The following is a 16,613-nucleotide window of genomic DNA, read 5'->3' on the forward strand; positions in this document are numbered from 1 at the left end:
GCAGCGATAGAGAGAGGAGGAGAAGAGGGAGAGGCAGCGATAGAGAAAGAGGAAAAGAGGGAGAGGCAGCAATAGAGAGAGGAGGAGAAGAGGGAGAGGCAGCAATAGAGAAAAAGGGTGGGAGGAGACCAGGGAGAGGTAGTGATAGAGAAATAGGGTGGCAGGAGAACAGGGAGAGGCGGCAATAGAGAAAGAGGGTGGTAGGGAATGAAGTAAGTAGTGAGCAAATGAAAGAGGGAGATAGATAGACAGGTATCTTGTTTGTGTTTTCCTGAGTGCTTCGACCCCAGACCGTGCGTGTGCGTGCGTGTGCGTGCGTGCGTGCGTGTGCGTGCACTATGCTCATCATGTCATGTAGCTAGCTAGGCAGGCGACAAACTCGGCAATGTGACCTGGGCTGTCTTTCTCTTTAAGTTAAGTAATGGTTAGAGACTGTGGGAGAGAGGGAGATGGATAGAGTGAAATAGATACCAAGAGAGAGGAAGCTTTCCAAAAACAAGTTAGAGCTCACCCCAGCGCAATGCTGCTTTTATCATGAATGTTTTCTATTTTGGTTTTCATGGGTTGTGTCCCAAATTTCCTATGGGCCCTGGTCAAAAGTTATGTGCTATAAAGGAAATAGGATGCAATTTGGGAAGCATGCATGGGTTTAATTTGTGGCTCATAGTATTTTCCTCATTTTCTCCCTCTTATTTTCCCCTTTTTTATTTCAGTCTGTTTGTCCAGATAACGGCTCGAAGAATTATCCCGGATGCTGCTTTTCATTTGAACCCGACAACATCTCAAGCAGAAAGAGAGAGAGAGGGCTGTTGTGTTGTTTCAGACTGCAAGGTGTGTGTGTGTTTTCAAATAACTTAACTCAAAGTACTCAGGCCAACAAACAAACACATTTGACACAATAACACAACCAAATTTCAATTGTCATAATATAGATAAGGCATGAGGTTTTGTGGGAGAAAAAGAACCATGAAACGATGGGTGTTCCTCTTGTTTACAAGCTGTTAGCTGGACAGCTGCTCTCTAGCTTGTCTCCCGGTCATCTGTATGTATTAAAACATCTTAATGGGATGTACAGTGGGGTCCATAATTATTGGCCCCCTTTATAAAGATGTGATAAAAATACTCAAATAAATCATAAAAATACTGAGCTATATTGTATGTTCCAAACGTTTAGGAAAGGATGTTATGTTATCTGGAATTGAAGAGGGAAAGTCCATAAACACCGACTAAGGATATCAAGGATCTGGAAAGATCCTGTATGGAGGAATGGTCTGAGATCCCTCCCAATGTGTTCTCCAACTCATAAAACATTTTAGAAAAAGGCTCAGTGATGTGATCCTCACAAGGGGAGGGTGCACAAAGTATTGTCTATAGAGCTATACAGTAGGTGTTGTGGTTTTGGTTGTACCTCAGTTAAGCCTGTAGTTAGTCATCCATAAGGATTGTATACTGTTACAGCACATTCAGAAGGTATTGATACCCGTTGACTTATTCCACATTTTGTTGTGTTACAGCCTGGATTAAAAATGGATTAAATATTCACACTCTACACACAATACCCCATAATGACAAAGTGAAATGTTTTTAGAAAGGTTAGCAAATGTATTAAATTAGAAAATACAGAAATATCTAATTTCGTATTCACACCCCTGAGTCAATGCTTTGTAGCACCTTTAGCAACAATTATAGTCTCTAATAGTTTTGCACACCTGGATTGTACAATATTTTCCCATTATTCTTTTTAAAATTCTTAAAGCCCTGTCAAGTTGATTGGATCTTGCAAACCTTTCGGTTACTAGTCCAACGCTCTAACCACTAGGCTACCTACCGCCCCAATAGGGATAAGCCCTAATAGTTTTTTTGTAAAGGCTATAGGTTCATATAGGGTCAGACCCATTGTTAAACATGCTTCCCATGTACAGGTCTTATGTCCTTGTTCTCTATATTGCCTCACAGGGCCATGTGCTCGCTCATTCAGCATGCTGTTGTTGGCAGATGTGGTCCAATTCCTGACCTTTTAAATAGACGTAAATATTTTAGGTGACACGTGATATAGTACGAGCGTTTGTCGTCTAACACTGGAGTGTACTGCACTATACAGAAAACCAGGGTTCAAATAGTGTTTGTTTTCTTTCAAATACTTCATCTGCTCTTGATTGAGCTTGCCCGCACATATGGACACTCTTTCGTTAGTGACAGAATGCATCTCGATCTCTTGTAATTTTGTTTAGTGCAGCGGGTCTTGGTCAAAAGTAGTACACTATATGGGAATAGGGTGCCATTTGAGACACACAGTCTGCCTTAGAACAAGGTCAAGTTCTGCAGCCCTTCACTTTGTTCCTCTCCATTTGTTTGTTTTGTTGTGGGCCTCTGGGTCTTCTGACTCCACAGTCTCTCTCGCTCTGGTCATCCTGTAGCCTCTAGATTTCTAGGTTGTTCCATTCTTCCCCCATCTGTTTGTCCACACTAAGACAGTGATCCAGCAGTCATTTCCCCAAAGCAATTTAGTCCCTCGGTTTGTTATGTTATGGGACCCCCAGGAATGTACTTTAGATTGGAGTGTGATAGAGATGGACATACAAGCCTTAATCAGAAGCCTTTATGACGATTAGAACCACGCTAAATGTATTTGCATGTTGAAGTTTAATATAAAGCCATTAATAAAGGCACCAAGCTGGTTAGGAACGTGATTAGCTCAGTGAAAATATTACAATGATCTCTTTTATAATGCAGTCATCTCTCTGACTGCGCCCCAAATGGCAAACGGTATTCCCTATTTAGAGCAGCAGTATTGTCAGGCGGCGGGGTTGTCACACAAACAAAGACTGTTGCCGAATTCGGTGGAATTGATCTGCGTAGTTTTTGGAGGAAGGAAAGAAAGGAAGACTCCACACCACTCTCTCACTTGAGTATCTTAGCTAGTTATTTTCTGATGATCTCATTTTGTAGCTTTGGCAAGTATGTGTGTGTTTCCCATCCCAGTTTTCTCATCTCCCTGTAGGTTTTACAGACGCTCTCCACCCCATGGCTGCAACCTTTTCTAATTTATTGTACTCCGCACCCACAACCAAAGTGGAATTCCTAGTTTCCCTGCACAGTTTGGAACTGCCGATCTGTGGTCAAGAAGGCTGAGTTCATCCCGGCCTATGTTGCCCTTGTCCACTCTAGCTTAACATTGTTGTCATCTATCACCCACCAGGTGCCCTTGGAAAGTCAATGAGCTTGATATCTGGATAACCTAATTTCCCGACGATGGCTCACCACTCATTGTAATTGGCGACTTTAACCTCCCGACGCCTGACTTCAATAAAAAATGTTCCACCTCTTTCTTTACATTTCTTTACGCCCTTTCCAGTCCACGTCCACTCACAAGGCATGCAATATGCTTGACCTCATCTTCACTAGAGGCTGTTTGCCTACTAATCTCACTGCAACTTCCCTCCAGGTCTTTCACTACATTGTTTCCTTTTTTGTCTCTCTTTCTCCAGATGAAATCCTGCACCTAGTGGTGTCTGGCCGCCCGACAACCTGCCCATTCAACCCTATCCCCTCCTCCCTTCTCCAAACCATCTCTGGAGAACTTCTCCCATTCCTCACTTCCCTCATCAACTCATCACTGACCACTTGCTGCATCCCCTCTGACTTCAAGATGGCCAGAGTCGCTCCCCTCCTCAAGAAACCAACACTGTACCCCCTCTGACTTCCAAACTACAGACCCGTATCCCTTTTCTTTCCGAAACACTTGAGTGTGCTGTCTCTGACCAACTCTCTCGTTATCTCTCTCAGAACAATGTTCTTGACCAGTCAGGCTTCAAGGCAGCTCACTCAAATGAGACCGCACTCCTCTCTCACAGAGGCTCTCTGCTCTGCGAAAGCTTACTCTCTCTCCTCTGTTCTCATCCTTCTAGATCTGTCCGCTACATTCGACACAATGAACCATCAGATCCTCCTCTCCACTCTCTCAGGGTTGGGCGTCTCAAACTCTGCACATTCCTGGATTGCATCCTACCTGGCAGGTTGCTTCTACCAGGTGGCGTGGAGAGGATCTGAGTCTGCACCATGTGCTCTCACTACTGGTGTCCCGCAGGGCTCATTTTCTAGGCCCTCTCCTTTTTTCTCTACAGCAAATGACAAAACAGAGCTGCTCCTTCTCCCGGGAAAGGCTTGCCTGCTCCAAGACCTGTCCACCACGGTTGACAACTCCATGGTGTCCCCCTCCCAGAGTGCAAAGAACTTTGGTGTGACCCTGGACTACACCCTGTTGTTCTCCGCAAACATCAAAGCAGGGACTCGCTGCTGCAGGTTGATGCTCTACAACATCCGTAGAGTACGACCTTTCCTCACACAGGAAGCAGTGCAGGTCCTAATCCAGGCACTTGTCATCTCCCGTCTGGACTACCGCAACACTCTGTTCGCTGGGCTCCCTCCTTGTGCCATCAAACCCCTGCAACTTATCCAGAATCCCATAGCCTGCCTAGTGTTCAACCTCCCTAAGTTCTCCCATGTCACCCCGCTCCTCCGCACACTCCACTGACTTCCAGTCGAAGCGTCATCTTCAAACCCTGGTGCTTGTCTACGGAGCAGCTAGGGAACTGCACCTCCTTACATTCAGGCTCAAACCCTACATCCCAACCCGAGCACTCCGCTCAACCACTTCTGGTCTCTTGGCCCTCCCGGGAAGCTCCCGTTTTTAGCCCAGTCAAAAGCTCTTCTCTGTCCTGGTACCCCAATGGTGGAACAAGCCCCCTGCAGTCAGGACAGCGGAGTCATTGCCCATCTTTCGAAAACGACTTAACCTCTCTGAGCACGGAACCCGGTAGCGGGCTGAAATTCCACAACATACGGTGATCGCTACATAAATAGTCATATTAAACATTCATGAAAATACAAGTGTCTCACATGTATCGAAAGCCTAGAATATTGCTAATCCAACTGCGCTGTCAGATTTAATAAATGATTTACTGCGAAAGAATACGATGCGATTATCTGAGGATAGAGCCCCATAAAAACAACAATTTCAACTAGCACAGGCGTAACAAAATCACATACTGCATTAAAATAAATTGTTTACCTTTGACGATCTTCGTCTGTTTGCAATCCCAATGCTCATTATTACACAATGAATGATCTTTTGTTTGATAAAATTCATTTTTATAGCCTAACACAAAACATTTTGTGAACCGCTTGTGTCGTGAATTCCGTCTCATTGCATTTTCGACGACACATTCCAGGTAAATAACCCACACAGAACGTGACTTTTCCAGTCATCTTTGGTTTCATTGCAATCAACTGGTTTGTTTCTAACACAACCAAACCTGATGGGCCATTTCGCGGGACGTGTTGACTGAAAGAAACCGATTTGAAGACAACAAGTAATGACATCACTGTGCACCAATGATATGACCACTGTTTCGTTGATTGACTGTATTTTAACCCAATGACCACTGATCGTCTTGAAATCTAGCTGGGTAGATAGCCAATGAGCTGAGGTAAACGGCAATATGCAATGGTTGTGTGTTGGAAGACCAACCCATGTCGTAAACTCCAGCGTAAAGAGAGTCATTCGCTATTGAAGTTTTATTCCAGAAGGAGCTACGCATTTTACGCACAGCGTTGTTTTGGTAAACGCGCAGATTCAGCTGTTTTATTTATCAATCAGTATGGTGGCTAAGTCAGGGAAAGCTAAATCTAAGTCTAGATATACAGATGTACACACAATTTTAGAAGAAATTGATCGGAAGTGTGAGACAGAGATTGTTGTAGGACGATTCACTTAGCGATTCCCAAGTGTAGGAATATTTTTTGAACTGTGTACAAATCTGTAACGGTGCCTGCAGAAGAGGAACAATGTCACCGTTTTGGACCGGTAAGTTCTTCTCATGCTAATGCCCTTCTCATGCTAATGCAAATATTATTTGTGATTTTATTTTTTATTTTAGAAGCAATATATAAAAATGTAATGTAATGTAATGAATTGTGATGAAATGATGTAATGAAATGTAATGAAAAGTGATGAAATGTTTATGCCGCCCCACCCCAACCCACATGAAATAGCCTATTTGAGGCTGTTGAGGTGAGGGCAGGCCCACAACAATGGCCAAAGTGAAATGGAGACAGTATATACAGCCGGTCTGTTGTAATATAATAAAAACAGTAGATCTAGCTGGTCTGTCATAATATATTCAACCTTATGTTCTCTGTACTCTATATATATATATATATATATATATATATATATAATCTGTTTATTATACCTCAGCAGCACAATATTGTGTAGAGCTTTGGCAAAGTGGGTGATGTTATATCCTTCCTGCTTGGCCCTGTCTGGGGGTCTCATCGGATGGGGCCACAGTGTCTCCTGACCCCTCCTGTCTCAGCCTCCAGTATTTATGCTGCAGTAGTTTATGTGTCGGGGGGCTAGGGTCAGTTTGTTATATCTGGAGTACTTCTTCTGTCTTATCCGGTGTCCTGTGTGAATTTAAGTATGCTCTCTCTAATTCTCTCTTTCTCTCGGAGGAGGACCTGAGCCCTAGGGCCATGCGTCAGGGCTACCTGGTATGATGACTCCTTGCTGTCCCCAGTCCACCTGGCCTTGCTGCTGTTCCAGTTTCAACTGTTCTGCCTGCAGCTATGGAACCCTAAACTGTTCATATTTACTCTTGAGGTGCTATCCTGTTGCATCCTCTACAACTACTGTGATTATTATTATTTGACCCTGCTGGTCATCTATGAACGTTTGAAAATCTCGGCCATGTTCTGTTATAATCTCCACCCGGTACAGCCAGAAGAGGACTGGCCACCCCTCATAGCCTGGTTCCTCTCTAAGGAAAGGTTTTGGCCTTTCTGGTGAGTTTTTCCTAGCCACCGTGCTTCTACACCTGCATTGCTTTCTGTTTGGGGTTTTTGGCTGGGTTTCTGTACCGCACTCTGAGATATTAGCTGATGTACGAAGGGCTATATAAATACATTTGATTTGATAGAGGACTGAGGGTCTTCCAAATATTGAAAGTGTGTAAATAGTTACCCATGTTATTTTGTAAATGTATATTTTGTTTTCTTCATTTTTCCCCCATATTTTTTTTCTCCATTTTTTTTTGGGGGGGGGGGTGTTAGAATACCATTTTGGCATTTTGTATATAGTTATTTGTTTCTAAATGTATACCTTCACCAATTTGGCCACTTGGGTACATTTGGGCTACTTGTGTGGGACACCTGGGTGACTTCATGATAAATGTCATGTAGCACACTCATTTTAGAAGTTATCATTCTGAAACTTTGCACAAGTACTGTTGCCCTCTTATTTTTTCACTGAAATTGTCCCCATCATCCTATCTGAATGTTTGTTTTGTCTTGTTCATTTTAAAGATAATACAACAATAAAAAGAAAAAACGTATGGTTTATTTCATTGTATAATCTAAACCAGATCTATTGTGTTATATTCTCCTACATTCTCCTTCAGAGTGTTTTCTTTCAAATGATACCAAGAATATGCATATCCTTGCTTCTGGGCCAGAGCTACAGGCAGTTAGATTTGGGTATGTCTTCAGGTGGAAATTGAAAAAAGTAGGGGGGTTAAACCCTACCTCTTTGAAGAGTATCTTAAATAACTCACGCCGCCTTCGAGACACTTCTCTGTTCCACTAGCACTGACTTTTCTGATAAATAGTTTATTGAGGGAAAATGTACTTGATACGATTGTGATGTGTCTCACATAGCTATGTTAAGATTAATGCGTTAATTGTAAGTCCTTCTGGATAAGAGCATGTCCTTAAATGACAAACATTAAAATGTTGTCTTGTTTGGAATCGGGACATCATGTTTACATTGAAACCATCGGGACATCATGTTTACATTGAAACCATCGGGACATCATATTTACATTGAAACCATCGGGACATCATGTTTACATTGAAACCATCGGGGCATCATGTTTACATTGAAACCATCGGGACATCATATTTACATTGAAACCATCGGGACATCATGTTTACATTGAAACCATCGGGGCATCATGTTTACATTGAAACCATCGGGACATCATGTTTACATTGAAACCATCGGGACATCATATTTACATTGAAACCATCGGGGCATCATGTTTACATTGAAACCATCGGGACATCATGTTTACATTGAAACCATCGGGGCATCATGTTTACATTGAAATCATCGGGGCATCATGTTTACATTGAAATCATCGGGACATCATGTTTAGATTGAAACCATCGGGACATCATGTTTACATTGAAACCATCGGGACATCATGTTTACATTGAAACCATCGGGACATCATATTTACATTGAAACCATCGGGACATCATATTTACATTGAAACCATCGGGACATCATGTTTACATTGAAACCATCGGAACATCATGTTTACATTGAAACCATCGGGACATCATATTTACATTGAAACCATCGGGACATCATGTTTACATTGAAACCATCGGGACATCATGTTTACATTGAAACCATCGGGACATCATGTTTACATTGAAACCATCGGGACATCATGTTTACATTGAAACCATCGGGACATCATGTTTACATTGAAACCATCGGGACATCATGTTTACATTGAAACCATCGGGACATCATGTTTACATTGAAACCATCGGGACATCATATTTACATTGAAACCATCGGGAGATCATATTTACATTGAAACCATGTAGGCCTATGAGTCCCAAATGGCACCCTATTCCCTATATAGTGCACTAATGTAATGCACAAAATAAGAGAATGGGTGCCATTTGGGATGCAGACCATATGTATTCTTCTATAGTTGTTATTTTGTTTTTGCTGAAGTATTACACACGTTGATTGGCTATTCTAATTATATTTGAATAATAATAATTTATAACATAGCGCTTTTCATAAGTCTCATTGCACTTCAAAAGCATAAAACAAACAAGAAATACATCATGAGTAACCTAGCTATAGTTAGGTCAACCAATAGAGGCCAATTATTTTGAATTCATACATCGTCCAAAGATGGAGAGGGACTGTTCATGGCTTGACCAGAGGAAGGTGGTCTGGGAGATGGTTGATGAAGAGTCTGGTAATGATCATGTAGAGGGCTACTCTGGGAACCAGCCTGAGTCATGTAGCTACTGGACTTCTCCTCCTTCACAATGTATGACACCCACTTGGGTGATGCCTCAGCAGCTCTGGGCACCAGAAGGTTCAGCACACACAGTTCAGAATAGTAGCCAGTCGTCCTCACTACGAGCCCTCTGCCTCAGCTTCCTCTCAAGCTTCAGGTGACTCTTCGATAGATGTTTTCAAAGGATCAACAGCCAGGTGAAACAAAAAAGATGGTAGAGTGTCCAGATGCATCATTCAAACAAAAATAATTTGATTTGACCTGTCAGTCCATGTGCAAATCTGTGGGTCAAAACTACTAGAAATATACAATAAATATGCAACAAAACTATTTTATCAAAAACAAAACAGCTGATTAAAAAAAAACTCAATTTAAAACACTAAATTCTGTACATATTTACAGGAGCTCTTTGCTTAGGCTGCTATTAGGGCGCCATAACAACTACCATGACAACCATCCATATACAGTTTGAAAATTGCCGTTTTGGTCACTGATTGGAATGCAGGGCTGTACAGTAACATTCTACCATGGTTATGCATATGCTTCTCATATTCCTTCTGTTAGAAACATTTACATTTGGTCCTATCCAAATTTAAGGAAGTAAGAGCTTCACTGTTAGTCTACATCTGTTGTTTACGAAGCATGTGACGAATAAAATGTGTTTTATCCATATAGGCCAAAGGGTTAACAATGCACTTGCTAACACTTTAAAGGTTGCATGTGCGAAAGAAAGGTAGAGTAGTAGTATTTAATGGAGAGTGACAGAGACAAAGGAGCAGTGAAACATTTTTCCTAGAGATTTCCAAGAGGCTGTTGTCTCCAACTGTGGAGCAATGTGAGCTCAGGTCTAAGACAGTGACTGGTCCAGTCCACTCCTCTTCTGAGAGAAGAGGATGAAGAGAAAAGAGAGAGAGAGAAAAATCTGTCCTGTCCCCTGACAAATCTTTATGGTTCTAGAATCCATGGAATTCCACCTGTAGTTTGGTAACCGATGTGACATCACATTGTTTGAGTTTTCTTTCTTCCTGGTTGGACATCTGGCAGAGTTTGATATATTCTTTGTCCAACTTTTCTCACGTAGGTAGTGAAATTCAATTCTGTGTAGCTGTCAAAAGGAGTGTGCTTGGTACTTACTGTAGAGCTAGGCTAGCTGTGTCTGTGACAAGGTTTGGCAGGTTTCCTAGCTAGCTAGGGCTCGGCCAATGTGGTATCCAGGTTTTGGCACCGGCACTGCTGGGACGGACCATTTGGAGGAGGAGTTTGGAGAAAATCTTTGGGCCCCTATTGCTGACCTATTTGCAGTTTGGCAACCTATCACATTCTCCTGGAGACCTCTGGGACAACAGAGGAGACCATTCGGAGGAGGATGTAGGGGGTGGGAGGAACACAGAACTTAAAGCATGGAGCCAGAGTAGTGTAGAAACGTTCTCTTTCTCTCTCTCGCTCTCTCTTTAGTCTCTGCTGGACTGTAAATACTGAGTACAGTATGTGTGAAAGTGTCATGGGTCTGACTTCAGCAAGTTAATTGTACAAAAGTTTATTTATTCATTTTCACAATGTTTGTTTTCTGTCTCTACTTTGTTGTGGTGTTTGGTGAATGGCATGGCCTGGCTGGAATGCCACAGTGTGTGGACTCAGGATTCAGACTGCTTCCTGTGGCTCTGCCAAGAAACAAACACTAGCCACGGTCTTTCTCTTGCACTCTCTCCCTCTCTCTCTATCCATCTATCTCTCGCTTCCCTTTCTCTCAATCCCCCCCCCCCCCCTCTCTCTCTCTCTCTCTCTCTCTCTCTCACTTGTTGGCTGCTTTTTCTTCACTCTGTGGTCCAACTCATCCCAAACCATCTCAATTGGGTTGAGGTGGGGTGATTGTGGAGGCCAGGTCATCTGATGCAGCACTCCATCACTCTCCTTCTTGGTCAAATAGCCCTTACACAGCCCGGAGGTTTGTTTCGGGTCATTGTCCTGTTGAAAAACAAATGATAGTCCCACTTAGGGCTGTGGCGGTCACACAATTTTGTCAGCCAGTGATTGTCAAGCAAATAACTGTCGGCCTCATGGTAATTGACAGTTGATTAACATGAATACATTTCGCGTCTCCTGGCTTCCACACATCTTTAAAAAGTATAATAAATCCATGTAATATAGCCTACACCTTCACAATAAATCCATTATATATTTTAGACAGGTATGAAGAAACATGATGTGAAAAAAATGTAGTCTATTTCATAAGAACAGAATAGCATACTCTGAGTTGCCCTGATGTTAGGTACTGATCTGGCTATGCCATATGGCTGTGGGCTACACCAGGTCATTTAGCAGACAAGATTTGCTTATAATTCCGTTGCATTATTTTCTAGTATGAAGAATACAATTGAACAAATATTTTCTCCAAATGATTTGAGGGAGTGAGCACATGCGGCTATTCTGTGTTGAGCGGTTAACAAAAATAGGTACTCCTATATGCTCAATGTAAAGTTAATAATATAACTTGTTCTACAAACATTGGGCTACATATTTTGATGTTTAATACATTGTAAGGCTACATGATACGACCAATGATGATTTGAAAAAAGTTGCTTGAAAGGCATGAGGTATGCTTTGTTTTTTTTACGTAGTACCTGCAGCATCCCGGAGTTGCCTCTTCACTGTTGACGTTGAGACTGGTGATTCACGGGTACTATTTAATGAAGCTGCCAGTTGAGGACTTGCGAGGTGTCTGTTTCTCAAACTAGACACTCTAATGTACTTGTCCTCTTGCTCAGTTGTGCACCGGGGCCTCCCACTACTCTTTCTATTTTGGTTAGTGCCATTTTGCGCTGTTCTGTGAAGGGAGTAGTACACAGCATTGTACTAGATCTTCAGTTTCTTGGCAATTTCTCGGATAGAAGAGCCTTCATTTCTCAGAACAAGAATAGACTGACGAGTTTCGGAAGAAAGTTCTTTGTTTCTTGCCATTTTGAGCCTGTAATCGAACCCACAAATGCTGATGTTCCAGATACTCAACTAGTCTTAAGAAGGCCAGTTTTATTAAATAAATTCAAATCTGCATCAATCTACCAACAATACCCTATAATGACAACAGGTTTTTAGACATTTAAAAAAATGATAAAAAAATGTAATTCCTTATTCACATAAGTATCCAGACCCTTTGCTACGAGACCCGAAATTGAGCTCAGGTGCATCCTTTTTCCATTGATCATCCTTGAGATGTTTCTACAACTTGATTGGAATCGACCTGTGGTAAATTAAATTGGACCTGATTTGGAAACGTACACACCTGTCTATATAAGCAATCGGGGGAGAAGGGCCTTGGTCAGGGAGGTGACCAAGAACCCAATGGTCACTCTGACAGACCAGTTTCTCTGGAGATGGGAGAACCTTTGAGAAGGACAACCATCTCTGTAGCATTCCACCAATCAGGCCTTTATGGTAGAGTGACCAGACAGAAGCCACTCTTCAGTAAAAGGCACATGACAGCCCACTTGGAGTTTGCCAAAAATCACCTAAAGACTCTCAGACCATGAGAAACAAGATTTTCTGGTCTGATGAAACCAAGATTGAATTCTTTGGCCTGAATGCCAAACGTCACGTCTGGAGGAAACCTGGCACCATCCTTATGATGAAGCATGGTGGTGGCAGCATCATGCTGTGGGGATGTTTTTCAGTGGCAGGCACTGGGAGACTAGTTAGGATGGAGGGAACGATGAATGGAGCAAAGTACAGAGATCCCTGTTGAAATCCTGCTCCAGAATTCTCAGGACTGGGGCGAAGGTTCATCTTCTAACAGGACAATGACCCTAAGCACACAGCCAAGACAACGCAGGAGTGGCTTCGGGACAAGTCTCTGAATGTCCTTGAGTGGCCCAGCCAGAACCTAAAAAATAGCTCTGCAGCGACGCTCCTCATCCAACCTGACAGACCTTGAGATAGTAGAGAAGAATGGGAGAAACTCCTCAAATACAGATGTGCCTAACTTGTAGCGTCATACCCAAGAAGACTCAAGGCTGTAATCGCTGCCATAGGTGCTTCAACAAAGTACTGAGTAAAGGGTCTGAATACTGATGTAAATGTGATATATATATTTTTTCTTCTAAAAAACTGTTTTTGCGTTGCCATTATTGTGTGTAGATTAATGAGGATATAAAAAAACCCACATTTGAATAAGACTAACATTACACAATGTGGAATAAGTCAAGGGATTTGAATACATTCCAAATTAACTATATATTATATTTTATTAATCCTTTATTCTTTGTTTAACCAAGATGATGCTGATTGGTCTCATGATGTGACAAGCCCCTTACAGTGCAATCGGAACCATGTGATTCGTTACAATCAACATCCCCTTGCGGCCTCCAGCTGAAACACACATGCTTAAAAAAGCCCTTGTTGTGTGGAAGTGGTTACCAGTTTAGTTGGTACGTCTTCACGGAAATACATGTTTATTTTCGTTTGCTCAACCCTGAAACAATGACTCGATGCGATGGCAATAAATGTAACAATACGCGTTTTCACAAACTTGCATCAGACACAGGAACAGGATGCCATGTAAGATACCTAAACTCGCTGAAACTAGCAGATTTAGTTTCACAACCCCCTCTTCTCTCCTCCTCCCCCCCTTCATTCTCCTTCTTTATCTATCTTCTTTTTTTTACCGCAGTATCCTTAGTCCCTGCGTTTGTCCTGATTTACCCTCGCCTTTCCCCAGCATGCACTGTGGTGATTTTGGTGCTCTGTCAGAGCGGGGCGGGTGCACACTTTTGATGAGATGAGAGGGTGGAGGGAGGGAGGGAGGACAGTGGCAGTCGGACGTTGTACTCTCTGATGCTGTCTATATTTGTGCTGCTCTCTCACCAAACTACCCCACTCACACCGACCTCACCTCTCCTTCCCCCTCCTCTCCTCCTCCCACCTCCTGCCCCTTCCTCTCCTCCCTCGTTCTCTTCTCCCCCACCCCCTTCCCTCTCTTCTCCCCATTCTCTACTGCAATGGGTTTGCAAATTATTTTGCCCCCTTTTTTTCCCCTCTGTCATTCTGTCCCTGAAATTGTGTGCATATGGATGAAAACTATTAAAAAAAGTGGGTTACAAAGCAGAGCTGAGAGCTGTTTCTGTGAGCGCGCTGATAGCAGTCCTCATCTGACCTGCACTCAGACTGGCACAGTGGAGGGATGCAGGGAGTGAGGAAAGAAGAGAGAGAGAGACCGAGGGGGCGGGGCCCGGGGAGCCAAATGGATTCATGCATTTTAGACGATTCTGCGCTGTTCATTTGATCTAGTGTTCCAATGCTGTGTGTTCTCCACACATGACTGGTTCTCCCTCTCCCTCGGTACTCTCTATCTCTCTCTGGGGGTCAGTTCAGGAGCTTAGTGCTACACGCATATACACACACATCCACACACACAAGCTTACAGATCAAGTGGTTCTGTCTGGCTTGCGGCAGTTATTCAATCCTCCATCCCTCTTTTCTTTCTTCAATAAGAACTGCTCCCCCCTCTATCTGCGCTCTATCCTTAGGGGAAGCTTTTTTCCTCTGCTATTTGTCCTTTGGTGCACCTCAGTAAATATAATTACAGTAGATGACTGTCATGCCACAAGTGGATGAATACACTACCCTGTTCTGTTTATCGCCCTCTGCTGAGGCTAGTTATAAGCATAAGTACTGTATTAGCTACAGGTTTACAGTTATAGTGTAATGTATTTCTTCTCAACTCATTGTTGCCCATTCATTCTGTGACGGGTTTGTATTGACCCCCTCTAGCACTGACTACATATAAAGAACAATATACATGTACTGGCATTCATCTGGTTCCCAGAAACACATTCTGTCCTTCAGACCTGTCTGTCTGCCCGCTGTAGCAGCCTCCACATGACCTGCTGGTCTGCCCGCTGTAGCAGCCTCCTCATGACCTGCCAGTCTGCCCGCTGTAGCAGCCTCCTCATGACCTGTCTGTCTGCCCGCTGTAGCAGCCTCCTCATGACCTGTCTGTCTGCCCGCTGTAGCAGCCTCCTCATGACCTGCCAGTCTGCCCGCTGTAGCAGCCTCCTCATGACCTGTCTGTCTGCCCGCTGTAGCAGCCTCCTCATGACCTGCTGGTCTGCCCGCTGTAGCAGCCTCCTCATGACCTGCTGCTCTGTCCACTGTAGCAGCCTCCTCATGACCTGCCAGTCTGTCCACTGTAGCAGCCTCCACATGACCTGTCTGTCTGCCCGCTGTAGCAGCCTCCACATGACCTGCCGGTCTGCCCGCTGTAGCAGCCTCCACATGACCTGTCTGTCTGCCCGCTGTAGCAGCCTCCACATGACCTGTCTGTCTGCCCGCTGTAGCAGCCTCCACATGACCTGCTGGTCTGCCCGCTGTAGCAGCCTCCTCATGACCTGCTGCTCTGTCCACTGTAGCAGCCTCCTCATGACCTGCCAGTCTGTCCACTGTAGCAGCCTCCACATGACCTGTCTGTCTGCCCGCTGTAGCAGCCTCCACATGACCTGCCGGTCTGCCCGCTGTAGCAGCCTCCTCATGACCTGTCTGTCTGCCCGCTGTAGCAGCCTCCTCATGACCTGTCTGTCTGCCCGCTGTAGCAGCCTCCTCATGACCTGTCTGTCTGCCCGCTGTAGCAGCCTCCTCATGACCTGTCTGTCTGCCCGCTGTAGCAGCCTCCTCGTGACCGGTCTGTCTGCCAGCTGTAGAAGCTGTCATCAAGGCTACTTTAAAGAATCTCAAATCTAAAATGTATTTTGATTTGTTTAACACTTTTTTGGTTACTACACTACTACTACTACTACCATATGTGTTATTTCATAGTTCTGATGTCTTCACTATTATTCTACAATGTCGAAAACAGTCAAATAAAGGAAAACCCTTTGTGTCCAAACTTTTGACTGGTACTATATATATAATTTATAATTCCAAAAATGGATGTGGCAACAACAGACTTCCCCCGTTAAGTCTATCCAAAGTGTGCAAGTTTGAACATGTGTCCATTTGGCCTATGGATTTTTTCCCAGCATGTATTAGATTGAGCAAGAAAAGTCTCACTTTCATTCCATAGGCTGGGATCTGCAATATGCAGCTGTTGCAGGAGCACATTTTTCACTGGCTGTCCAAAACAATTATTGATAGGCAGCTTAAACTTCAAGAATTCAACCATTATTGGGTTTAAATACACATTTAGATTTGTGAACAGCCATCCACATCGGCTACAATCCGTAGGGCGTAAATAGGTAAATGAGAGCATTGCAGGGTGATTCACATCAATGAGTTTTATGTAGATATCAGTAATATCAGCCTAATATCTGTATCGCCGTAGACTACATCACTGCTGTCATCCTTACCTCCAAGCCTTTAATCAAGTTGGATAATCTCTGGATGCCGACAGCAGTCACACCATTGGAAGACATAGCTTGGACTATGTCCTACAAAAGCCAATTCCTGCTCTTTTCCCGCAATCCATCAAACACATTTGGTGTGTCATCATGGTGGTCTCTGGCTTGTGGTAAGACT

The 16,613-nt window shown here is 43.5% G+C and overlaps 1 protein-coding gene and 1 pseudogene across 18 annotated transcripts in view; both read left to right on the top strand.

The window, feature by feature from the left end:
* The window catches only part of LOC110488157 (thyroid hormone receptor beta), a 118,010-nt gene that overhangs the window by 46,347 nt on the left and 55,050 nt on the right, over positions 1 to 16,613 (top strand). For 6 of the 18 annotated variants that reach the window (XM_021560232.3, XM_090227882.1, XM_090227879.1 and 3 more), the window contains exon 2: positions 714 to 831. The exons of 10 other annotated variants lie outside the window; for them this stretch is intronic. The gene's annotated coding sequence lies outside the window, so the exon portion shown is untranslated. Of the gene's footprint in view, positions 1 to 713; positions 832 to 16,152; positions 16,606 to 16,613 lie in introns of those variants that run through there. 2 more of the 18 variants (XM_090227887.1, XM_090227878.1) reach the window with 2 other exon arrangements.
* LOC149970242 (uncharacterized) lies at positions 3,658 to 4,943 on the top strand (annotated as a pseudogene).

Source organism: Oncorhynchus mykiss, chromosome 30 (genome assembly GCF_057628025.1).
Source record: "Oncorhynchus mykiss isolate SJ-2025 chromosome 30, ASM5762802v1, whole genome shotgun sequence".
NCBI classification, from domain to species: domain Eukaryota; kingdom Metazoa; phylum Chordata; class Actinopteri; order Salmoniformes; family Salmonidae; genus Oncorhynchus; species Oncorhynchus mykiss.